This window comes from Triturus cristatus, chromosome 8 (assembly GCF_964204655.1).
Source record: "Triturus cristatus chromosome 8, aTriCri1.1, whole genome shotgun sequence".
Classification (NCBI taxonomy): Eukaryota; Metazoa; Chordata; class Amphibia; order Caudata; family Salamandridae; genus Triturus; species Triturus cristatus.
In genome coordinates, this window is record NC_140591.1 from 39,786,435 (window position 1) to 39,812,701 (window position 26,267).

Genomic DNA, 26,267 nt, shown 5'->3' on the forward strand with positions numbered 1-26,267 from the left:
TTGGTACTGTTTTTTATTTCCTGTGAGTAAAAAGCAGCCCTGGCTGAACATATGGCCCTATGATACCTCCTGATGCAAGATCTATAGGCTGCTTTAAGATCAGTATCATAGTTTTTGCGCCAAGCGCGTTCTGCTTTTTTACAGGATACTTTCAGTACCCTAAGAGATTCGTCATACCAGGGACTGGGGGAGCCGGATTTAGCCTTGCTCAACCTAGCTGGTATAAGGGTATCCAGAGACTGGACAAGCCACTTACAAAAATCGTCATAACCACGAGAAACTTCCTGAAAAGGTTGAGGTTGGTGCTGCAGCAACAGGTGGTGAAAGTGCTTTAGATTTAAGTTTCTCCAAGGACGCTTAAGAGTCTTAGATAAGTTGTTATTGGCTAGAGGGATGTTAGTAGCAATATGCGTTTCGATCAGATAGTGATCAGTCCAGGCCATAGGCTTGGGCTGGAGCACTTCAATATTAGAGGTGATGTTTGTCAGAAAAGGATCCAACAGGTGTCCACCGATATGAGTCGGGAATTTGACCAGTTGGACTAATTGAAATGCCTCAAGATCCGAAAGCAAGCTTTGGACTGGGTTGGAAAGTGGTGCTTCCATATGGAGGTTCAGATCACCAACAACCGTAAAATTATTGTTTTTCAGAACTAAAGAAGAAACCACATCCGGAAGGCTAACTCGAAAAGCTCCATCAGGACCGGGAGGCCTGTAGATTAAAAGTCCCGCGAAGGTGAAGTGGGGACTTACAGTAATGTTAAAGTGCGCGCTCTCATCCAGCTATAGAGATGGGTGACCAAAGACACGAATAGCAAGTTTTTACTGCGACTGCGATGCCGCCACCTCTGCCATTACGATGGGATGAGTGCATGGTATAGCCTACTGGGAGGGCTAAGTTAATCACAGCCGTAGAATTATCGTGAAGCCACGTTTCGGTGAAAAAGAAAATATCTGGACTTTCATCGATAATTAGTGAAAAAATTTCTTGCGAGTGGCAGGCCAATGACCTTACATTCAAAAGAAATATTTTAAGAGGCGAACAGATATCAGAGGCTCGTACGGGACCAGTAGTGCGAACTCTAGGGGATTTAGATTGAAAGAACAGGATGGGTCGTGGTGCCGGGAGAGTGAATGAACAAATAGGGCACTGATAAGGACCACAAAGTGGATCCAAGGTGCCATGGCGGCATCCACTTACCCCGCGGCGCAACACGCGTAGATCCTCAGAAGATAGCATCCTGAGATGGCAAAGAGCCCTGCCAGGCCCTGCCTAGCGCAGACGGGCAGGACTCTGGCTGGACTCAGGCGTGATGAAGGTGCTCCGCTGCGCGTCACCGCTGCGCGGCCGATAGAAGGCTCTAATAGGCTCAGCAGGCCTAAATCTCGCGAGAATGCGCGAGTGCCCGAGCCCTATCCAAAATGGCGCTCAAATTAGTCCCCGGTACCCCGTGATCCCGGACCCGCCAAAGGCAGTGGTGGTAGTCCCCCAAAGGGGGTTTTAGAATGCAGAATGAGGCCAGGGGGGTCGCTGCAGGTAAAAACAAGGCAAATCAACATAAACAAAAGAAAATACAAAAACGGGTTATTAAAAGCTGTTAAGCAGGCAGAAAGCGCAGCTAGCGCTAGCGATGTCGGTATAAAATGGTCACCTTCTCCAGGCTGACCTACCGTCTCTCGCTGCCTCAAGTAGGCTCAGCAGGCCTAAATCTCGCGAGAATGCGCGAGTGCCCAAGCCCTATCCAAAATGGCGCTCAAATTAGTCCCCGGTACCCCATGAACCCGGACCCGCCAAAGGCAGTGGTGGTAGTCCCCAAAGGGGGTTTTAGAATGCAGAATGAGGCCAGGGGGGTCGCTGCAGGTAAAAACAAGGCAAATCAACATAAACAAAAGAAAATACAAAAACGGGTTATTAAAAGCTGTTAAGCAGGCAGAAAGCGTAGCTAGCGCTAGCGATGTCGGTATAAAATGGTCACCTTCTCCAGGCTGACCTACCGTCTCTCGCTGCCTCAAGTAGGCTCAGCAGGCCTAAATCTCGCGAGAATGCGCGAGTGCCCGAGCCCTATCCAAAATGGCGCTCAAATTAGTCCCCGGTACCCCGTGATCCCGGACCCGCCAAAGGCAGTGGTGGTAGTCCCCAAAGGGGGTATTAGAATGCAGAATGAGGCCAGGGGGGTCGCTGCAGGTAAAAACAAGGCAAATCAACATAAACAAAAGAAAATACAAAAACGGGTTATTAAAAGCTGTTAAGCAGGCAGAAAGCGCAGCTAGCGCTAGCGATGTCGGTATAAAATGGTCACCTTCTCCAGGCTGACCTACCGTCTCTCGCTGCCTCAAGTAGGCTCAGCAGGCCTAAATCTCGCGAGAATGCGCGAGTGCCCGAGCCCTATCCAAAATGGCGCTCAAATTAGTCCCCGGTACCCTGTGATCCCGGACCCGCCAAAGGCAGTGGTGGTAGTCCCCAAAGGGGGTTTTAGAATGCAGAATGAGGCCAGGGGGGTCGCTGCAGGTAAAAACAAGGCAAATCAACATAAACAAAAGAAAATACAAAAACGGGTTATTAAAAGCTGTTAAGCAGGCAGAAAGCGCAGCTAGCGCTAGCGATGTCGGTATAAAATGGTCACCTTCTCCAGGCTGACCTACCGTCTGTCGCTGCCTCAAGTAGGCTCAGCAGGCCTAAATCTCGCGAGAATGCGTGAGTGCCCGAGCCCTATCCAAAATGGCGCTCAAATTAGTCCCCGGTACCCCGTGATCCCGGACCCGCCAAAGGCAGTGGTGGTAGTCCCCAAAGGGGGTTTTAGAATGCAGAATGAGGCCAGGGGGGTCGCTGCAGGTAAAAACAAGGCAAATCAACATAAACAAAAGAAAATACAAAAACGGGTTATTAAAAGCTGTTAAGCAGGCAGAAAGCGCAGCTAGCGCTAGCGATGTCGGTATAAAATGGTCACCTTCTCCACCCTCCTTTCGTGGGTGAAGAGGGAGAAAGGTTTAGTGTAGTCTGGGGTTCCTAGGACTGGTGCTGAGCAAAGGGCATCTCGTAATTCTTTGAAGGAGGATTGGCATTCGGGTGTCCAGGGGAGGGGGAAGGGGACATCTTTAGCCAACAGGGAAAGCAGAGGTTTTACAATAAGACTGAAGTTTGGCAACCACTGTCGACAGAAGGAGGTGAGGCCTACCAGAGACCGCACTTGCTTCTGAGTTTTGGGAACAGGGGTTTCTAGGATGGTCTGAATTCGGTCAGGTGTAAGCTTCCTCCCATCTTTGGATAGGAGGTGGCCTAGGTATGTCACTTGGGGTTGGCAGAATTGCAACTTCTTCCTGGAGACCTTGTGACCGTTCTCCGCGAGGAAGTGGAGGCGGTGGATGGTGGCTGTGACTGCAAGCGGAGTGGTGTCGGCCGCCAAAAGAATATCATCGACGTACTGTATTAACACCACTCCGTCCGGTAGTTGAACTGCATCCAGTTGTCTCTTGAGGGCTTGGCTATATATGCTGGGACTCTCAGTGTAGCCTTGTGGTGCCCTACAAAATCTGTACGAATGGGCTTTTAAGGTGAATCCGAAAAGGTAGCGGCTGTCTGGGTGGATGGGGATGGAAAAGAATGCGTTCTTGATCAATAACGGTAAAGGTAGTGGCAGTGGACGGAATCAGGGTGAGGATGGTGGTGATATCTGAGACTACGGGGTACTGAGGTATGACTACTTTGTTAACCTCTCGTAAGTCGACAATGAAGCGGTATGCTTTCTCATCTCCCTCGCCTTGCTTCTTAACAATGGGTAGGATAGGGCTGTTGCAAACATTACTAACTACTTCTTCTACCACTCCTGCATCGACTAGGGACTGGATGATTTCCACCAACGCCTTCTCGCCTTCGGGCGATATCCGATACTGTGGAAGCTTTGGGAGCACTGCGTCCGGTCGGACAGTTATGTGTACAGGGTCCATCACCATGCGTCCTACGTCTGAGTCGGTTTTAGCCCATAGATGTGTGGGTAACGTGTCAAGTAGGGACAGGTCAGCATCGGTTATGGAGAACATACGTTGTGCGAGACAAGGCCTGAACAGATCTGGGTTATCGTGCAGTATGACTCGAACTCCGTCTGGGGAACATCTGATGGTAGCCCGGAAATGTTTTAGTAAATCAAGACCCATAATGGCGTCGGGGTTGTTGGAGGAGAGCAGAAATGTCGTGTCAGTGGTTATTTTCCAAGTCAAAGGAGATTGGTGCGGACAAGGGATTAGTGGAGGGCGTTCCATCAAAGCCTATTGAGGTTACATGTGAGCCAGACAAGGGTGCCCTTGGGATCAGCCGTTTAGATAGCGCACTACGTGTCGCCCCAGTATCTACCAAAAATGGAGACTTTGTGCCCAGGACCTTAGCAGTGACGTAAGGACCTTGCTGGTCAACACGGAGTTCGACTGGATCCCTCCCTTGCCCCTGGCGGTCCTATGCAAAGTCATGGGTGTTTTCGTAGTCGGACTGCTGGCACTGGTTCTGTCGGGGGCGGTCGAAGGTGTTTGGTCTGTCTGGCCTGTCGTTGGTGGTGTCGTTCGTGTACCCTCGTCCCTGTCCTCTATTTCTGGGGCTGTTTGCTATGTCTCTTGTGTCCCTATTCTTGTTCATATCCAGAAGGACCGGGCACTGGGATTTCCAGTGTCCGAACCCTTTACAGAACGCACACTGATTCTCGTCTAAGTCCCTGCGTCCAGCGTAGGGTGTGGGTGCATGGTCTCTAGGGGGTAGTTTTCTAGGAGCAGTCGGTTGGTAGTTTCCTTTGGGAGGTTCCCTTCCTATGGTCACCCCTTGCAACTGTGCGATCATTACCCTTTCCTTCAGCTCCTTTTTCTTTCCCTCGGACGCCCTATCGTTCTCATTCTTTTGGTGTTCGTAGTACTGGGCCATCTGGAGGATAGCCGCAGGTTTGGAGGCTGCCCAACTACTCTCGCTGGTCTGTAACTTCTGGGAGACTTCCTGTGACAGACCCTTCACATAATTCTGGACAAAGAGGTGATGTCCGGTTGCAGTGGTCATGTCCTGGCCACTATAATCGGAAAACACTGTCTCGAATCGAGAGAAGTATTCGGATACATCCTCCTGGGGTTTCTGGCGGCAAGCCGTCACTATCGACCAGTCTACCTTCCTTTCTGGGATTAGGGTCTTTAATTTCTGAACAATCTTCTCTGGGAGTTCCAATATGGCCTTTAGAGGTTTCTGTCCAGGTTCTCGCTGCTTGTCTATGGTATCGAGTTGTACCCAGGTATATCCGAACGGCTCAGCGTGGTCGACTTTCCGGATTTTCTTCCACACATCAGCCGGCATACATAACCCGAAGAACAAATCGATATCCGCCAAGGTCATTATAGTTGAACCTGAGGCCGTACCGAGTTCTGTGTAAAAGGCAGTCGGGTTCTTTCTTAAGTCGGGTAGGGTTTTTCTAAAGGTCAGGATGTCTTGTCGGTCCCATGGCTGATAGACCCAGTTATATACAACCCTTCCCTTCGCATCTTGGTGGTTGATGTCATCGTGTGTTCCCTGACCTCGTGGGGGGACCCAGTAAGGAGCGGCTTCCTTGATGGGCATCATGGTATCAGCTTTTCCTGCCTGGGGTTCAGTCGCTATGGGTGTTTCTGTCTTGGTCGTCTGCCTGTGTTCTTTAAGATGTCGGAAGACTTCGAGTGTACGTGTGAAGAGGTCCGTCACATCGCCCTCTCCCTCTTCCCCAATATCAACCTTTCTATACAAGGTTGCTAAGCCTTCGGGACCTCTATCCTGGTACCTATCCTCATAGGCATTCAGAGTGTGATAACAAAGTCGTACGACAAAGTGTCGTCTGTGGTTGTTGGCATACGAGTTATACATATCTGTCACATATTCCTCACTTTCCTTCCGTTCTACTAGTGTTCTCACTACCTTATCGATTCCGGCTCGTTCACCCTTTGTTAGCCGATTCAATCTGGCGGAATCTTTCTTTCTCGTCTCGGGGTCATCTAACGTTATTGCTAACGTTGTGTTCAGTACAAGAGGCTCGGCCGGCGCGGAGGCCGTGAGGACCGAGGCCCTGGTACTGCTTTCGCTTGCGTTCGGGGGTTGTGGGTGCTGCACTATAGGTTGGGAGGGAGCGTATGGAGGGGGCATGTAGATGATCGGAGGACCTAATAGCAATTCATCGTTCGCCCGTTGCTTGGAAGGCAACTCAGGGTAGAGCGTAGAGGGGGTCCTAACAGGGCACTGGCCTGACGTTTCAGATTCTTGTTTTTGTTTAGCTTCCTTTCTCTCCTTTATTTCTTCCTCTAACTTTCTAGCGACAAGGTGAGCTGCCTTTCGTAGTTCTTTTTCTGCCTTTACTTCTTCTCTCTTTTTCCGTTGCGTTGTTTCTTTGCGCCACATGCCGATACTGTCGAGCATAGTGGGCGTCGTTTTATTGCTACGTAGAGCTATTTCTAGCGTTTCTATTTTATGGTCATCAAAGGATCCCATCAGTGGCCACTGACTTTCGGAGTCCTTCTTTGTATATTTATGCCATAGTTTGCTATAAGCTACAGCGACTAGTCCATATTTAGTAAACATGTCCTTATTAGGGGTGCCTTCCAGTGGAGCCGGATGGTTCATCTCTAATAAGCGGTCCGGGCAGAACCAACTACTAATCAGTGGGGAGAAGGTAGGCATGACAGGTTACAAAGGGGGACAAAAGTCTGCACTACCTATCCTTCACTATCTGCAAAGACTAGACAGAATATTTCTATTCTACGTTATTTGCAGAGAATATCTCAAAAAGCACTATTCGTCAAAAACAATCAATGTTCGGACAATCAATCAGTGGGGAGAAAAAATAGGCACGACAGGTTACAAAGGGGGACAAAAGTCCGCGTTACCTACCCTTCACTATCTGCAAAGGGAGAGAGAGTATTTCTACTCTTCCCCGTTTGTAGGCAGCGAATATCTCAAAAAGAACAATCAAATAAGCAATACTAGTATTTTCAATCAATCAATCGTTTCGCAATTTGTCGTGTTACACGACCTTACCCGGACCGCATGGACAGTTTCTCGTCTTCCGCCTCCAGCGCCCGATCGTCCTCTACTCTCCGTATTTGCCGCGGCACTCCTGATGGTTCCCAGTCAGGACCGTAGATCACTCGACAGAGGTCTGCTCGGAACCAGTGAAGTTCGGATGATCGGCTGCCAGACGAGGGTCTATCGGGCAGGAGCTCTTCCCGATCGTTGCAGTCGTTCACTCTGTCGTCGGGACCTCTCCCGTTGGATCCACGTGTCGCTGATGGGGCCCCATGTTTGGGACGCCAATTGTTAAATGGTAGCGGCAGTTTCAGTCAATAACCTTTCAAGTATTGCCCGGCGGTAATCGCCTCTTATACCATTCGACGATTAACCAACAAAAGAGGCAGGCGCCGGAGACTGGAAGGCAGGAAACAAGGTTTTATTCCGTCGGAGCAGAACACATCAGATCGGACAGCAAGGTATCGTCTCGAGGTGCTCTCACTGCATCTCTGAGACCTGGTCTCTTATACACACATTTTTGACTTTATTACCGGTTTATTGTACATGGCACATTCTTGAGATTGCTTTGATACATGAAAGAACATCCTCAGAATCCCCGGCTCGGATCCGCTCCCACACATAACTACAGTGGAAGTCCCCACCCCACCCACAGTAGGAGATGGCTATCACACAGCTGGACATTCCGCCAATTCCCGGGGGTGTGTGCGACTGGTCGGGTCTCAGGGAGTAGGGGCTTTGATCTACTGTAATCCCTTTGATGTGGGGTGTTTCCCTTACAGTAGGGGCAATAAACTGCATCCGCAGGGCTAGGTGATGGCCTGGGATCGGTTCGGACAATCGGGCGCAGAGGAAGGGGGTTATCAAAAGGATGTATGACCATGTATGGGATGAAAGGAGGTGTTGGTCAGGCGCGGGATGTGGTTCCATGGCAGGGTTGCGCAGAAGGAGAGGGTTTATGGCCCATGTATGAGAGAGGGGGGGGGTGTGGCCGGCGCACGGGGGATGTTTGCAGCGCCTGAGAGACGCGCTGGCGATCGATCGGCAATGAGACCATGGTGCCTAAAATGGCCGTCGCGCCTTTTCTGCGTGTGGCGCTTGGGGAGAGACAAGATGGCGCAGATAATGTTCAGATACGAACTAAATTTCCACCCTCCCCCCCCCCCCCCCATAGGAAAACTAGTCCATAGAGTGTTGTTGATACGCACTCTGCTGTTAGGATCCGTGTATGATAACTGAATCAATTTAAGCAAATGATCACCTAAACCCAGGTGATCTATGACACTATACTAAAAAGAGTCGAATGCCTTCTCAGAATCCTGGAACACCGAAGCAGCCTTGGTCTCATCCTCCTGGTGCATCTGCTGCATTACAGCAAGCAGTGTTGCTGAAGGTTGCCCTTTCTGGAATAAGCCTAGATAGCTCCAGGAAAACTAATTTACACATAGCCTTGGTCAGTAGTTTGTTCTCGTCCTGGATACCCTCTCAGGTGATTAGTGCACTATGCAAATCAATATAACATAAATCCATGTTCAGGAGCGAAAGCGACCATATGACTGACACTTATCTGTGTCTTTTATAGGCTGAAGGACAAACGTGATAATGGTCTCTCTGGATGTGGCAGGTAAATGACCCAGTGCAAGAGCTTTGTTATGAAGATTAAATACATGATGGACTATGATTTATTAATATATCTTAATGAATTCAGCTGTTAGCCCTTCTGAATGGGGGAATTCCTCTCCTGGAAAACTCTGTCGCCTTTATTACTTCCTCACCACTCAATGTGCAATCAGCTGTTCTCTCAGTTCATTCCCTATGCATGTTGAAGCAACATTTTCCAAAATGTATTCAATGATGTCCTTTGGCCTTCAGATCATCTTAAAGGCATATAGTCGATGTCTGGCCTGGCCCTCTCTGCAGAGTCACCCCCAAGTGTTTTGCCTTCACTACTCCTGTTTTTCTGCATTAGCTTTTGTTGGCATTCGAACTCTATGCACTTTACCACTCCTAACCAGTGATAAAGTGCTTGTACCCTTTCATTCATTCTGCATTTATAGAGCACCTGGTTACACGAACTGGTGTGTCCCTGCGCTATTTCCTCTGTCTGACTACTCTGGGAATCAGTACATCTGAGATCAAGGGGGTGCTCAAAACTACTTATATTTTAAAGAGCCATGTTTTAATTTTTTGCAAAATTGGCTTACACCTGTTTTACACATGTAATTTACGTATAAGTCCCTAGTATATGGTACTCAGGGCCTGTAAATTAAATGTTGCTTGTGGGCCTGAAACACTCGCTGTGCCACCCACTTAAGTAGCACTTTAAAAAAAATGTCAGGCCTGTCATTGCGACCTGTACTGCAGTTTTAAACTACCATTTCAACCTGGCAAAATAAACCTGGCCTAAACATTCCTTCCTTTTTAATGCTTATAAGGCACCCCTAAGGTAGGCCCTAAAAGCTCACATACCAATAGAACAGTCTTCTAATTATCCCCAATTGGGTTTATATTCATTGCATTTGACAACAGATCTCGCCAATCAAAGCGTTAAAAAAACAGAATAAAGGACCTACTAAGTAGACCAAGACGTATCTGCCTTCTAGTCAAGTTCTTCCATGACCCTGGTAATTAATTTTCTATGGGCGCAATGCCACAAATGATTAAATCATTTCTTGCATTTACTTTATGCGTATTCATGTGCATGTATGTCACCAGGTAGTCCCTTCTGATTGATATCGAGTGGCTATTGCGATAATTGAGTGAACATCAGTCTCATCACCTACAATCTAGGTGAGTGCTTGGGGAAACTCTTGTTTTCCATTTTTCAAAATCTTTAACACAGCTTAGTTATTCATTGATATTTATTTAATTTTAGGCTGTTATACACCCTTTGTGTCCTGAAGAAGACCCGATACGACTATATACAACGAGTGGTTGATATAGGGTCGAAACGTTGACGGTTCTACAGTTCCCTACCAATTGGAATTCCTTGTGTACAATATAAAAAACTAGGACATGTGTCTTACAAGGTTTATTCTTTGTCTATTACGAAATTTGGGACTGTTTACAACAAAAAGTTTGTTGTAAATTTTGTATTTTTATATATTCGGATTTTATTGCTAATCACTGACATATACTGTAAATACTTACACTTTCACGATCACAACTAGTCACTTTATTCACTTTGTCACTGCGTCGTTTTTAAAAAAATATTGTATATACAGCCTTTCATTTCTTGTTCATATCCAAATGAGTTGATATCCAATTGCAAATATAAAGAATAAATTGTTTGTTTTTCGAATTATAAGTCATTGTGAAATATTGATTGTTTGGTTGATTTATTAATGCTGTGTTTTTTGTTTTTGTTTTTTGATTCTTTTTGATTTGTTGTTTGATCTATTCTATTGAAAATAACTGTTTCCCTTTGGAACCACTGTTTATATTATGCTAAAAGCTCACACGGCAGGATGGATGGTATTTAAAAGTAGGACAAGTGGGTTTTTGCGCAAAAATGAGAGTTCACACGGAAATGGGCAGTGTTCATTCTAATTCTAAATAGATCATTTACTGATTGCCCAGAACTGTATGTGCTTTTTTCAGGTTCATCTGTACACAGAGGACTCCCTGAACCCTTTTTACCACCTTCGCAAGTATATGTAGGTGGCACACAGACGCTCCAGGGTTGGATGCACCTTAGTGCGTGTAGACCGCCCGGTGTGTCGATAGGTCCTGACGAAAACCTGTGATTACACTCAAAGGTTGAAACATGTAGACCGTCAATATTTGGATAATACTTTAGGTCAAATTAAACCTACATTAGTATTACACTTCACCACTTTTTTAATCATGACCCTGCTGCTCCATATTAAATTTCTTAGGGAGTACAGTAGGATTACTTTTAACTCTATTTCACTCACTCACACACGTCACTTACACGTACTGATATAATAACAAACCTGATCCGCTTTAATCAGGCGTTGAAGCACACCCGAGGGGTATTCGACTGCTCGGGTGGACCCCGATGATGAAGCATGTCACCAACTAGGTTGGTGAGTGAGGGGTTTCATAAAAAAGAAATAATTTCTCTTTTTACTTCTCTGAGAACTCTCTAACAGACAGAAGGTCTTTACCTTCTCTCATTTAAGGATACCCCCTTCTTTGTTTATTTTGTATACCTCAGGGGACTGGGAGTACCCCTTACAACTTAGTTGTGAAATCCCTTTCTTTCTCTTGTTATATTATTTTCTTCTTTTAAACATGTGTGCCGTCTGCCTGTGTCCTGCATCACATGACTGTGAATCGCTCTGCTGTTGGGGTTTGTGTATCCTCAGACAGTGGCACAAAGGGGACTAGATGTGGGCAGGATGGGTCATCCTGCAAGGATGGCTGGGGGCTGAACTGTTCCCTAACCTGTTTACACTTCAAAGCACTTGCCTCCAGCACACACAAAGGAAATTATCATAAGCCTTTTGTCTTCCCAAACTTCTTGGAGCCTTGTCAGGGGAAAGGAAGGACTTTCCAGAACCAGATGTGGGTGTGGCACCAGGTATAAATATCGGACCCTCAGAACACATTTTCATTACACCCCTGGACCTGTGGAAGACTTCATAAGGAATGCCTGGCCCCCAGAGAACTGCCCTCCTGCTGCTTGAAGGGGAACCAGACCATCTCCTTATATGTAGAACCACCAGAAGTGACTCCAAGGGCTAGGGGTTCGGCTTCCTGTGTGAACTACAGGGACATAACAAGCCCCTGATGCCTTGAACCCTGCAGCTGGCCTCTGTTGGTGTGAGTCCTGCCCCCAAGTGGTGCACCCCAGGGCTTGGACCCTTGGTAGTGGTGTTGGTGGTACTGCTCCTGCCTAACCATAAAAGCTGGAACTTTGAAAGTTAAATAAAACGACCTAGAGAACTGACAGAAAACCAGGACCTACCTGCCACCCAATCCATCAGAGGCACATTGCTGTTACGTTCTTCTCTGCAGCAGCAAATCCTGTTCAGCGGAACTTCTTGGCAAAGGTATCTTACCTCATGGATGTCTCGTCTGCTACACCTGTTGCTTTGTACCGCTGGAGACTTTCGACTTCCAAAAGGTTGTCTAAGGGCAAAGGTAAGAACCTTCACTGCCACCTCATCCAGTGGTTCCCGGACTATGACAACTCCTCCTTGGACACAGCCTGCTGCCTTGCCCCTCTGAACTCCACCTTCTCCTGGACTTTTCTGAAAGATTTCTCTAAGACTGAAGGTAAACCGAGACCGGTCCCAATCCACCTCATGCATCCGACCCGCACTCCATCGCAGTAGGACTGCACCTTTGACTTTGCCATGGTCTCGCACAATCAGATGCCCTTGGTTGGGGCTTTGTACTTTTAGACACTTTCATGCAAAAACTTTGAAATTGCATATTTCCGTTTCTACTAATTGGATTTTTGTCATTCTGGTATCATTTTATTTATTAAAATGTACTCTATTTTTCTAAGTTGGATTGGAATTTTTCTTGTGTTAAGTTTTCTCTCTATGTGCTGGTTGTGTGCTGCATAAATAAACACAGTGCCTCTAAGTTAAGCCTGACTGCTTTGTGCTAAGCTACCAAAGCGTTGAGCTCCGGTTAATTTACTGACTTTTGTGGTTCACCCTGATAAGGATTGTGGTTGCTGCCAGAATGGGGCCTCCACCCTCTTCAACCAACAACCCAGTTTCTTATAGTCGGATAGAGCAGATGACAAATTCCTGAAGAATCTGCCTAGTGAAAAGCTTGGCTCCTGCCATGTTAGATTAGGCTTTTGGCAAGTGGCCCTCAGTACTCCTCTAGCATAGCCCTCCCCATACCAACACACCGCTTGAAATGCCCTCCGGTATCCAATCTCCCTTGCAGCCTATTCTTTGTATTCAAGCAATAGTTTGTTCATCAGAACCCAGCTATTGCCACCAGGGTTAGGTCGATGTTGGCTTTCCAGTCTAGCTGACTCCCATTCACGCTTGGGTATTTGGGTTCTGATGTCCTTAAAGACACCTGTCTGTTGTGACCGCCATTTCTCGAACGTAGACCTTAAATGCTTCCCAGACTATGGAATACAGCTTGACTGAGCCCAACATTTAACCAAAATATTATTCATTAAACAGTCTATCTTGTAATGTCAGTGATGGAAATGGCCAGCTAGCTGAAAGGAAAGTGTCTTGGGAGTTTCAAGCTCCACGATCACTGGTGAGTGATGCGATAAGGTGCGTGGCCTGGTCTCCGTGTCCACCATCCAGTGTGCCAGGCGGGTGCTAATGAGCCAGTTATCCATCATGAGTAGCTGTCATGCACAGTGGAGCAACAAGAGTATACCCTGTTGTCACCATGTTTGTGTCTCCATACATCAACCATGTTGGATTCTTCATGCATATGAAGAAGGGTCTACGCGCCCGATTCACAGAACTAACTTAAGACAGAATCCTAAACTTACTACCATTTACTTATTTTGGTATTCACAGAAGGCACTTACTCATCAATAAGTAAGTGCCTTCTGTGAATACCTAAATGAGTAAGTGCCTTCTGTGAATACCTAAATGAGTAAGTGCCTTCTGTGAATACCAAAATGAGTAAGTGCCTTCTGTGAATACCAAAACGGTAGTAAGTTTAGGATTTTGTCTTAAGTTAGTTCTGTGAATCGGGCACTACATCCATGTAGCATGGCACAAGGATACTGGGTCTGTTGGGTCCGGGTAGACATCCATAGCTAAACTGAAATCCCTTCAACAGAAATTGGATGAGGACTCACATGTGTCCATTAACTGGCAAGTGTAAAAAAAACAGTTGAGTTTTGCAGACCAGGAGTATGTGTTGACGATTGTACAAGTTGCTCACACACTGTTCTGGTAAGCAGCAAGATCCTGCACGCGAGGGCCGAATATGCGATTCGCAGATAGAAGTCTGCGGATTTTAAAATCAGAACTGCGCCCCCCCCCCCATTGGCATGTGAGCTGAATGATGCGAGGATCTAACTGGACCCATCGAGCTGGGAAGGGGGATTGACCCTTCGCGTGTAGGTGAGTCTCCTGTAACAAGGCCATGTCTGGTTTGATTCTATCTAAGAGGCTAGCACTGATCTCACTTGTTTCAGTGTAGTTAGCCCACGGACATTCAAACTCACACACATGAGATTTTGTGTTTTATGATTTGCCATCTACCCAGAATATGCAATATCGCTCATGTGTGGCACTCGTGGTTTTCTGCGCCTTTTGCAAACATTGAATTGAAGATGATTGCACTTCGAAATTAAAATGATACAACACCATTAAACCTGAATGTAGGCTTGTTCCCCCCGCTCTACTGTACCCCCTGACTAGCAGTGTACGTACCCCAAAATATGCAAACTTGTACCCACATGCCTCAGTGGCAAACACATGGGTGCATTTACTGCCTCATTCTATGTTACCTGCAGCTAGCCATCATGGCACAGAGGGGGCTCATTTGTAATCGTAGGAAGACACTAACAGAGCATTTACCTAATATAGCTACTAGCACTGCAAAGTCTTGTGTTTGAAAGACTTTATTTACAGCTTCAAAGTGCAACGAAATAGTTAAACAATAGGAATGAAAAACAGCTGAGTAAACTCCAGAGTTAACTTCAGTCAAGTCTTTCAAATGTTGGAGGAAGGGGAAAAGGAAAACGTTCTAAACATCATTTATCTATAAGAATGCTAATAATAAACATCACGTTTATACAAATTAATAATAACAACAACAAAAAACAATAAATCCTGTCCTCACCAATACCTAAATATATAAAAAGTGCTAACAAATAGCCTCAAAAACAGGTCTAGGAAATACATGTAGAGTAAGAAATACCAGAGAGCAGCTGCATTCAGGGGGTGTGACGTTTCTCAGACCTAATACAATTAGTAGATGAGACACACTAGCACTGCAGCTTCTGACCTCAGCATAAATGAACAGACGTTGTGCGCAAGATCCTACCTTCGAAGTCATAATATGTGCTGCTCAGAGAAGGCTAAGAGCTTTATATTAGAATTGCCTCCCTCCCCCCACCGGCATACGAACTCAACAAAACACAATATGTAACTGGTTCCTATTCAGCAGCACAGGAGGGGTGTCACTTAGAGTCTAGGGGTGTCCTGCAACGAGGCCATGTCCAGTTTAACTCCATGTAGACAGGCTAGCTCTAGTCTTACTTATTTCCAAATATTCAGCCCTCAAACAGTGATATTTTGTGTCTTGTCACCTGTCAGTCATCTGCAATAACATTCAGGTATGACAATCATGGTTTTCTGTGCCTTTTCAGACAAGTGGATTGAATTTGATTGGACTTCGAAATTAAACTTTGCAACAACATAAATGCAGGCTTCTCCCCCACCCGCTCACACTGTACCCCCCCTAATAGCAGTGTTGGCACCCCAAAACATGCAAACCACACAAATTTACCCACATAGTTCAGGGGCATACACGCGTGCATGTACTGCCCCCTACCACCTGCGGCTACCCCTTAGTAGCCGTAATGGAATAGAGGAGACATGTGTGGAACTGCAGGAAAACACTAATAGAGTATTTAACTAATACATCAACTAGTTCTGCAAATTCTTAGTAACCCACAGACATTGCAAACTAATCGTAACGGATGCACGTGCTGTATATATATAACTGATCAACTGACAAAGCCCATACACAATTTATGTAACCTCAATCATGCAATAACCCTCTTGTTTGCCTGAGATCTCTAATGAGAGCCCTCAGGCACAGTCTGGCGCTTCTATTTACAGAATTTAAGGGCATCATCTAGATGTGCATAGTAGGGGATTCGGCTGTCAAAGGTTACTTTAAGCTTGGCAGGGTAGAGCTGGGCATAGTCAACCCCAGCATTGCCTAGGATCACATTGGGTTCATCATGTCTTTCTCATCTCCCGGGCTTCTTCCATGAAATCCGTGAGGAATGTGTGCCTGGTACATTGATGTTCTAGGGGCTCTGTTACCTGCCCATTGTCAGGACTAGGGGCCTGATTGAGAAGTTGGCAGACAGGTTACTCCATCACAATGTGATGGATATCCTGGCCACCCGACTACAAGGGCTATAGGATGTAACAGACTTGTAATACGGTAGACGGGATCTCTGTCACATTTGTGAAGGAGTAATCCATCCGCCAAACACTAAATCAGGCCCTTGGTCTCCAGCGCTATGATTCAACTGCCTGAAAAAAACAGGACGTGGCAGCGAGACACACCATGGCCTTGTGGCCAGAAATCAATGTCCCCTTTCCACATAAAGTACTGCTTGAAGCTATCCCTGCCATAGAGGTTAGAGAACAAAGAGGTAACATAAGTTTCAGTTTTGTTAATCACGGTTGACTCAGCTATGCCCAGAAGGGGCACATTGTTACACCAAGGTCGCACTTCAAGATCTTCACATCTGGTCCTAGATTGAAACTCTGACTTTTCAAACTTGGCCTTTTGAGGGTTGGGATCCATCTTGGAGGTTGGCTGTTCTCTGCTCCACCTCATCCCATCTGGTCGCCTGCTGGTCTATTCCTGCCTTTATGTGGTCGAGGTGCGGTGTCAGTGTCACTCTTCAGCAGAGAGGTTACGGTTTGGATTAAGCAGGAGTGATTTCATTCCTTCGATGAAAATCAGAACTGACTCACGTTATTGTGCTGCTACTGTCACCACCAGTTTGTGCACCACTCACTCTCACCTGGAAGCTTAGCCTGTCTCTGATGCCCCTCCACCCCCATGATAACATGCACCACAACCTGTCAGAATTTCTGCCAAATGCTACAGCATGATAACAGCCCGAGGTGCTGCCGGATCAGCACCCACAGATTACATCTTGGGCGTGGGAGGGCAGCATAAAAGGCGAGCAGGGAGAGACACAGACAGGCCCACAGGGATCCACCATAGGTTGTGGACAGTGTTTATTCAGCCGAGCATCTTACTCCTTAAACACATCCTCCCATGTAGTAAGGCAACGCGAAGAGAAGCACTGTTATTGTGTATTGCACGGTACCTGACCACATGTCCCAGCGCCGCTCTGTCATTTCACGTGATTGGCATCATCACCTCACTCCCAGACTGATTCTAGAAAGGATCACTGCCCACACAGTGCTCCTGCTATGGGTGCGATAGCCACGCCCATTCACTAATGAAAACCGAGGGTGCTATCTCAGGGCCCACCCCACTTCTCCATCACCACCACAGCTATTGGTCACATACCACAGCAACTGCATGTCTGGGTAGCACAGGGCTGACAGAGAGGACTGCACTCCCAAGCGCTCTTCCTTGGCGTGCCCTGTGAGGATGAACAGCTCAGGCAGGCTCATGGCTGGGACAGGATCTCTGCTGGATGCTGCCCTCCCTCCAGATGGATCATAAGTCCGGGAATGATGACGGGGTGGCACAGCAGCTACAGCCTGGGAACAGAAGAGCTGGGTGACGCCTGCAGAGGCGCTGGATTACCTGTAGGGTGCCCCTACTTCCCTTACATCAGCCCCAGTGGGACCAGGAGGCAGCTGGTCTTCAGAAGTCTTGGATCATCAGGACCGCCTGGTCCTTACAGTTCCAGAGACATTGTCAGGTGGAGCCGCATCACATTTATACATGTGGGAGAAGGGTCATCCTTATTAGCCGTGGATGCTACTTACATCGTGTGGTTTGGGTTACTGTGACCCCTCCCTATCCTCTGGTCCTCAATCCTGCTAAAACTGTTCTCTGGACAGATGGTTATAAGGTTCACTGAAATGTGGGGTCTCTTGTACCGGACTGTTCAGCTCTTGGGGTCAGAGGTCTCTATTAAGAGAGATCATGCCTGCCACACTGCCAGGGTACACAGTGACAAGTGAGGAACTCTGCATATAGCCAATGTCATCCTGGACAAACACCACCAGATTTGCCTGTCACACCCTCTACAGTTGGTTCAGGGGCTCGGAGGGTCCAGGTGTCCCAGACTTTCCATGACCATCCCAATTTCTTTACACTTGTCTTGGCCTTTGACACTTGTCACCATTTCACCTGCAAGAGATGATCACATTAGACATAAGAGAATTGGGGGCCTATTTACGAACTGATTTGCATCGCTCTTGCAAGACCGACACAAACCTCAAGTCAGATTTAAGAAGTCACGCAAGGCTACTTTGCGTGGCCCTGAGTGGCCCCATAAATCTGGAATAAAGCAATGTAGCACAAATCGCTGCATTACCGTACTCTGCCCCGGGAAGGCATTCCATGGGTGTTGCGTGGGGGGGTTCCATGCAACTCCCGTGGTTTTAGTTGTATTGCCAGATTCATCAGAGCTGGTAAACCTGGGAATGCACCAAATAGATACGCCTTTCCAGGAGTGGCATAACAAGGGGAAATATCTTTATTTTTCCTCATTACTTACTCTTTCTATGTGGGCTGCATTCTGCAGCACACATGGAAAGAGGAATATGCCTCTGGTGCCCCTTCCTGCACAAAACAATCCTGCATGCAACACAGGCACCCTTGCACCATGGCGCAAGGGTGCCTGTGTTGGTGCTAGGCTGCCAAAAGGGCACCTAGGGCAGGGGAAAGGCCAGGAATGCATTGTATTGCCTTAAATACATGACATTCCGGTCACGCAGTGAAGCGCAGCAAAGGGACTGGCTGAGCTGCACTGCGTGACTTTCATACATAGGCCCCATTATTTTAAAATGTTGCTCCTGCTCATAGGGTGGACCCTCTTTTGTGACACTGCTGATGGACACAGCTGAGGAGCAGACCAGACAGAGAGCCCTTGGCTGTCTTCCTTGTGATAGTCACAACCAGGAGCGGCCCGTGCAGGTAAGAGGTAATTTGTGTCGTCGGTCAAGTCCCCCCCCAACCCGACCTACCGCTCTTACCTGCGCGGGCCGCTCCTGGTCACAACTAAAACCCTCAGACTGCGGAGAATGCCTGTGCTTCTGAGAAAGAAGGAGACTGCCTTGAGTGCTTAGAAGCGGCCTTGCATTGCTAAAGCCTGAGAACCCATGTGTCGTTGCTGCAGAGAGGTGCTGAGAACTAATTCTGACCTGGAGGCAACACTCTCGGGCCAGTAGATGACTAAATAAGGGCAACCTGGATTGAGTTTCTCCTCATAGAGGAACAAGAGCATCTCAGTTTCTGTTTTTTACACTACACAGCCCAACTTGAAGGGCATTTCTGGTTCAGTTTATTTTCTTAGCACAGTGTTTTGTTATTGAACCACCTCAAAGGCATCCTTCTCCCTCTCTCCTGCCCTCCCCCTCTCCCCAGACCTCCCCCGTTTACCTTCCATCTTTTTTGCTTAGTGTTCTTTGTAAGCTTACGATACACATGCAGGTAATGTTCTATGCCAAGCGCTCTCACACACAGAGGTGAAGGAGCTCTACAGAAAATGGACACACATTTGCTCCATAGTGCACAGCTGTGTGCGTGAGTCTAGCATAGGTTTTGTACTGCAAGCGTTCCCTTCTAGTACAAAATACTATGGGCCTCATTTACAAGAGGCCTGTGCTGCCAGAGCGCCACCTTTAATGATGCTCTGGTGATGCGGCCTCTCAATCATATCTATGAGGCACCCTGCGTGGCTGTGCGTGGCCTCATAGATATGGAGTAAGGCAAGGCAATGCAAAGCGCTGCGTGCCTTACCCCATGTGAAGGAGACGTTCCATGGGCGCTGCTGTGGGTTTTCCCACGCAACATCCATGGATCTTGACCCATTCCCAGATTTACAAGGATCTGTAAATCTGGGAAAGTGTCAAAACCTTTACCTGCCCAGCGGATGCGTAACGAGGAGAAATAACTTTATTTCTCCTCGTTTTTTCCTCTTTCAATGAGCATACATAGAAAGAGGAAAACGCCTCCATTTGTTGTTGTTTTTTGCAGGAAGGTGTGCATTCCTGCCCTTTCCTTTTGACGCAGGGCAGCACTGCAAGGTGACTTGTGGCGCTAGCCTGTGCTAAAAAGTAATAAATTAAGCCCTATGTCTAGACATCTTTTTAAACTTTTCCTACTTTGTATGTGTGCTGTACAATGCAGCACACACACCAAAACCGAAACGAAAAGACAAATGAAAATATTTCTCTTTTAACGCTTGCTTTCAAGTGGTGTTTTTAACGCAAAACCCTGTCTACTCTTGTTAGTCGATGGGATTGCCCATGTGCCACCCATGCAAGCCCCCTTGACACTAGGTAACTCAACGCAGTCCTTTGCGCTGCTCTGTGTTACTTCTAGGCAAATTTCCAACGCAAAAGTAAGGGCCCACAAAATCATTTGTGCTGATTTGCGTCACTCATGTGACGGAAACGCAGCGCAGAATGTTTGTAAAGTCTACTGCAAAGAAATTAAGGGACTTATTTACAAGCCCCTTGCACGGCCGGTGCGTCACTATTAATATGAGAAAAAGTGACGCATCAGCAGCACAAGGGGCTTGTAAATAAGCTCCAGAATAAGTAAATAAATAGCTGATCCTGAACAAAACTGAGCCCAAAGCGCTGCAGACCAGTGTTTGCAGCTGAGAGGCCAAGGTTTCGAGCTCGTGTAAATGTGATAATGTGCAAATCATTGCTGTCGGGTGTGTTCGCCCTGTCGGTTCAGATGTAATGGAGCAAGACTACGACTCCCAGAATGCATTATATTGTTCATAGCCCAGAAGTGGCAAATTGTGTCATTGGTGACATGAGTTACGTGGTACCTTTATTTTAGGTAAGAACAAAGTGCATTTGCTGTGATGTTTACATGCTGTGCTGAGTATTTAAATTGGGCATTGCCCTACATGTTGGGTATTTGTGTGTATTTACTGTCAAACATTTTGCCCTGTGATAGTCCTTCTATGTCTGAGGCTGGTTCCATGGGTCACAGTGGGCTGTGCCTGCACTAACAGTCACTGTCACATGTTAGTCCTTCTTTTATGTCTGAGGCTGGCCCCAGAGTCTGGCTTTACATGGCTGGTCACCATGGGCAGGTGAGGGTAGAAAGGCCTCAGGGTGAGATAAAAGGTCCCTCTGTCCACATGTAGATCTGTCCTGTGACTGCACCCGATGGAGCCAGCAGGGGGCACAGCTCAGTAGGAAGAACTTTACTTTATTAACCTGTGACTGGAAGGAGAGAGCAGCAAATGCACCGCCCGTGCAGATCAGGCATCCAATCAAGAGGCTGCATGCTGGCCACGTGTCATTGAGGGCCAGAAATACATAAAACTCTGACTTGTGTTAGGTATGTATCGTTGGTTAAACTCACTACAACATTAGTGCCTCTTGGCGCTAGACACATATACTTATGCATATACACATACACGTACATATATAGATACATATACATAACACATATATACAGATAGATGTACATTATACAAACACACACACATATACATATAAATATATATATACATATATACGTGTACATGTGCATTACACATACTTATACATACACAGATACATATATGTGCACATGTACATATACATACATATATACCTGTCATATATATATATATATATATATCCCGTTATAGTTACTGTAGGCAACTATAACTCACGCGACCGTAATCCTCTGCTGATGCTAATACTGTATTTAGACACTTATTTGCCCATGTCTTCTTCCATTAAATTTTAGCTATACATATATTACAAATATTTTTTTTTCATAAAGACACATATGTCATCAGCAGAGGATTACGGTCGCGTGAGTTATAGTTGCCTACAGTAACTATAACGGGGGAATTTCATTGGTTTTTTATCAGTAAAATGTCCAGCTAACTATAACATGTGTGAAACCTATGGTTTTTTCAGTGAATTTGCAAGGTTTTTTAAATGCTAATTCCTAACTATAACGTGTGTGAAACCTATGGTTTTTTCAGTGAATTTGTACGGTTTTTTAAATGCCCACGTTACGCTAGATGGGCCATGAACGCACGATGCGCTTCGTGCACCGTGCGCACATGGAGGACATATGATGAGCATCGTTGTGACAGGTAAAATATATGTTTGGCTCATGTGTAATAAGACATGCACAAATGTTGCCCTTCGGGCACCACTTGCACACGGGGTGGTGAGAATGTGGATATTTTTTTTATTTTTTTATTATTTATTACCGTGCGCGTACAGTAAGCGTAATCGGCGAAATTTTCGAAAAAATTAAAATTCCCTTTTTTCACTTGGGGGATCGTTGGGGACTCACTCGACATGGCTAGGTGCTTGGGAGCTGTCTAAACAGCCCCTTTACATGGTTTTGCACTTTGTTTTGCAACCCCCTGTCAGAGTGCGAGAGAGAAAATGGCGGCCGCCGCTTCCTGGTTTCGACCGATTCGAATGTTTACTAAGATCTAACGGCCAATCAGAATCGCGCTCGCGCACGTCACCGTACGCGTACGGTAAGCTTACCGTAAGCGCACGGTAAGCGCACCGTAAGCTGCCACAGATATATATATTGATTTAAATGCTATTTTCTCAGGAACTACTGAACAGATTTACACCAGACCTACAAAAGGCACTTCCTTGACCTGAGGACTACCTCTCTGCCAAATTTCATTAAATTCTGTTCAGCCGTTCGGGCTGTAGCTCTGTCTAAAGGTCCTATGGAAAAATGCATGGGAAAAACGCGTTTTGGGACCCCCCTTTTATCTCAGCCCCCGCTTGACGAATCCCCCCGAGACTTTCAGGGTAGGAGCGGAGCGTAGCGCCCCACCTATTTTGAAATATTCGCGAGGATTCGTCGACCGGCGCCAAAGTTATTCAAAATAGAATGTTGCGGATTTCCTATGGAAACAGGGTCCTAACTATAACTATCTACTGGCGACCGCCAGTAGATAAAATATATATATATATATATATATATATATAATCTACTGGCGGTCGCCAGTAGATAGTTATAGTTAGGACCGAGTTCCCATAGGAAATCTGAAAATTCTATTTTAAATAACTTTGGCGCCGGTTGACTTATCTTTGTGAATTTTTCAAAACTAATGGGGCGCTCCGCTCAGCTCCTACCCTGAATGTCTCGGGGTGATTCGTCAAGCGGGGGCTGAGAAAAAAGGGGGATCCCAAAACACGTTTTCCCCATGCATTTTCCCATAGGACCTTTAGTCGAAGGTACAGCCCGAACGGCTGAACAGAATTACTTGAAATTTGGCAAAGAGGTAGTCCTCAGGTCAGGCATGAGCCTTTTGCATATATGGTGTAAATCCGTTTAGTAGTTCCTGAGAAAATCAAAAGTAAAACCACATATATATCTGGGCAGAGCCTAACCACACATCTCATCATGAGATCTGATTGGCTGTCAGCACTTCATCCAAGAAGTGTTGGCAGCCATCTTGGGACCAATATACATGATAGCACCTCATTAAAAAGCCTTGCAGTTAATAGAAGGTTTTAAGACTTTAGTTACATTATAAATCATTTGTTGATGGTACCATACTCATTTTAGGAATTGTGGTGTGTTCTAAGGTGATTTTACCATGTGAAAAAGCCTTCTGCTGTGATATCATGAATCATGATTGAGAGAAAAATATTTTCTCATGCTTTTCCCACAGAGGTTTGGAAGGTGATCTATAAGCTAAACTGAGAGCATATTTTCTGTAAATTCACATTATCTTTCTCAGTCATGGGAGAATGAAGTCTGACATTCTCAGTAAAACATGTACATCCAACAAGGGCAGAGACTGTCAGTTGATTCCTTTGTGTTCTACTGCAGCTTCCCAGAGTGTTCTAAAGAACAACTAGAGCGCTAACAGTCCTACTTATGACAAAAGTATGGCACACCTGAAGCCATCTTGGTTGGAATAAATTGGTAACTCTTAAAACATTTAATTTAAAAAGGAACAAAATGAGGGGGTTCATTTTTGCCATAGAAAGTATGATTAGTGCTGCAGAAAGAAAAATTAGGGCACATTTTGAGTGACTTCTCAAATCCTCTTCTATTTCATTAAAAAATTCTGACATGCAGACTGGAACATGCACTTTCAATACCAGCAGCAGACTTCCCTGGTGAGCAGTAGCTTTACTACAGTGATCTAATAAGCAACTAGAGTGCTAACATTCTGAATTTATGGCAAATGTGTGACACATCTGAAAGCCTTCTTGATGGAATCAAAGTAAAAAACTGAAAGTTTTTCCTACTGAGGAGACTGTAGTAAATGAGGAAATTAGGAAACATCATAACAAATAAGTCTCCCAAAATGTCCACCAGAGACAAAAGAGCCCAAATGTAGCCCAAATATCACCCAGATGTAGCCCAAGTATAGCCCAATGACAGAATGTCCCAGAGTGTTCTAACTAACAACTAGAGCGCTAACAGTCTTACTTATGGCAAAAGTATGGCACACCTGAAGCCATCTTGATTGGAATAAAGTGGTAACACTTAAAACATTTGATTTACAATGGAACAAAATGAGGGGGTTCATTTTCCCATAGAAATTATGAATAGTTCTGCAGAAAGCAAAATTAGGGCACATTTTGACATCTCGAATTCTCTTCTATTTCATAAAAATATTCTGACATGCAGACTGAAACATACACTTGTAATACCAGCAGCAGACTTCCGTGGTGAGCAGTAGCTTTACTACAGTGATCTAATGAGCAACTGGAGTGCTAACATTCAGAATTTATGGCAAATGTGTGACATATCTGAATACCTTCTTGATGGAATCAAAGTAAAAAACTGAAAGCATTTCCTACTGAGGAGACTGCAGTAAATGAGGAAATTAGGAAACTTCATAACAAATAAATCTCCCAAGATGGCCACCAGAGACAAAAGAGCCCAAATGCAGCACAAATATCACCCAGGTGTAGCCCACATGTAGCCCAATGACAGAAGTGTGCAAAACACTTATTTTTTGTGTATTTGCAGTTTTATATAGTGCAGACTTGTCAGGTATTGGAGTGCTTTACATGAGCATTGGTTACATCACACAAGATCAAATTCATTTTGGTTGTAGACATGGGGAGATTCAGTGATTTGACCAGAATCACAGAATGTTGAGCTGAAGCAGAAACTCCAACCTGGTTCCCCAGTTGCAAAGTCTGAAGCTCTGGAAGTAACACCACATCCTCTCCCCTAGGTGCAACATTTAATCAAGTGGTAAACTGGGTAAAAAAACATAAAGATTACAAATAATTTAAAAGTTCTTTGTCGCTATTTGAAAACTCAGAAAATATGTCCTCATTTTAGTTTTTTAGAGCACTAACCATAATTTTGATGCAAATAAGACCCTCTCATATATGTAATTTCTAAAGGAAATACTCTAGGTATTACAGTTTTGATTACATCAAGATGACGTCAGGCGTTCCACACTTTTGTAATAAATATAGAATGTTAGCAATCTAGTTGTTCATTGGGATACTGTTGAGAGGCAGAGGCCAGGAGCACGGACTCTGAAAATTGAAGGCAGGTAGGAGAGTGCAGAGGCAACAATTTGACCACACTGGGCAGGCAGGAAGGGCAGTGGCAGCACAACAGACTATGGAGGGCAGTGGAAAGGGGGGCAGGGGCAACAAACCAACATTACAGGACTGGCAAGAGAGGCTGTGGCAATATAATAGACCATTGTGGGCAGAAGGAAGAGGCAGTGGTAGTACAACCATACATGCCAACAGACCCGTTTCAGCCAGGAAAGGTCCAATGTTTTTAAGCTCAAATGGGCTTTACTGGATCTGTCTCCTGTCTACAATCTCCTCTTTTTTAATGTAACTCAAAGGGGAAAATCAATACCCCAGTTTTTTTCAAAATCTCCCTCTTACCAAGTTCAAAATGTTTGCAAGTATGGTACATTGGATCATGGTAGGCAGGAGGAATTGGGGTAGGGACATGGACTCGGATAACAGAGGACAGGAGGGACATGGAGAGGTGCACCAAACTGACCCTACAGGGCAGGCATCAGGGAGTGCAGCACAACAATCCATGGAAAGCAATAGGGAGGGGACAGGACCATGCACATGGACAACAGAGAACAGAGGGGAAAGAGGCAATGGTAGCTAGCTGACCATAATGGACAGACAGGAGAGAAAGCTGCAGCATAACAGACCATAAAGGGCAGGAGGGACGGATAAGGGGCATTACAATGGAACAGGCAAGCCAGGAGGGAGGGAATAGGGGTCTGCACATGGAAACAGAGGGCTGGGGGCAAGGGGGCAGGGCAGGAGCAGCAAGATGACCATGGAGGTCAGGCAGGATGGGCACTAGAAACAAGACACACCATGGAGAGCAACAATGAGACTATGATGACATACACACAGACCATGGAGGGAAGGTGGGAGAGTGTCAGGGGCAGCTAGCTGACCACACAGAAGACCATGCATGGC